Here is a 1,184-nt window from a genome sequence, read left to right as displayed (position 1 = left end):
TGACGTGCTGGACGTGCTGGATGTGCTGACGTGCTACGGTAAGCGTATTGTATCATTTCCGGTTGCCGACTGTGTCTACTGATAGCGTTGTTGCTGCTCTCATCTCAGTTGATTTTCCTATATATATCACATTACTGTGGATTAATATCTGCTGTATATTTAAACTTTCGCTAGTTTACACAAGCACTCTCAGCGCTTTTCTCTTAGCGACTTTTCTCGCTAATCGCACAAGTTGTTAGTCACTTTAGCTCTGCAGCTAGCATTAGCAGCTAACTTAAACTAAGCAGTTAGCGATGGCTTCTCTCTCTCCCTCTCGTTCTCCTGCTCTCTCTTGCTCGGTGTGTCAAATGTTTAGTTATTCCTCTGCCTCCTTTAGTGATAGTGGTAAGTGTAATAAGTGTAGTTTATTTGCAGCACTGGAGGCAAGGCTTAGTGAATTGGAAGCGCGGCTCCGCACCATGGAAAAACAATCAGCAGCTAATGTAGTCAGCCAGCCCCCAGTATCCGGTGCGGGCCGACCTAGCGTAGCTCCCACTCCCCCGGTAGCTCCCGAGCAGCCGGGAAGCCAGGGCGGCTGGGTGACTGTCCGAAGGAAGCATAGCCCTAAGCAGAAGCCCACGGTTCACCACCAACCAGTTCATGTTTCTAACAGGTTCTCCCCACTCAGTGACACACCCGCTGAGAAACAAACTGATTATTGGCAGCTCCATAGTCAGAAACGTGAAGTTAGCGACACCAGCAGCTATAGTTAAATGCATTCCTGGGGCCAGAGCGGGCGACATTGAGTCAAATTTAAAACTGCTGGCTAAGAATAAACGTAAATATGGTACGATTGTCATACATGTCGGCGGCAACGACTCCCAATTACGCCAATCGGAGATCACCAAAATTAATGTTGAGTCGGTGTGTACATTTGCAAAAACAATGTCGGACTCCGTAATTTTCTCTGGACCGCTGCCTAATCTGACCAGTGATGACATGTATAGCCGCATGTCACAATTCAACCGCTGGTTGTCGAGGTGGTGTCCAGCAAACGATGTGGGCTTCATAGATAATTGGCAGACTTTCTGGGGAAGATCTGGTCTGATTAGGAGAGACGGCATACATCCCACTTTGGATGGAGCTGCTCTCATATCCAGAAATATGGCCAAGTTTATTAGTAGACCAAAACCATGACAACCCAG

The 1,184-nt window shown here is 47.6% G+C and overlaps 1 pseudogene; it reads left to right on the top strand.

Annotated features, from left to right (window-relative positions):
• LOC137168065 (uncharacterized) lies at nt 1-1,184 on the top strand (annotated as a pseudogene).

Source organism: Thunnus thynnus, chromosome 17 (assembly GCF_963924715.1).
Source record: "Thunnus thynnus chromosome 17, fThuThy2.1, whole genome shotgun sequence".
In the NCBI taxonomy this organism is placed as follows: domain Eukaryota; kingdom Metazoa; phylum Chordata; class Actinopteri; order Scombriformes; family Scombridae; genus Thunnus; species Thunnus thynnus.
The sequence above is the reverse complement of the archived record's forward strand: the minus strand, read 5'-3'. Positions and strand labels throughout refer to the sequence as shown.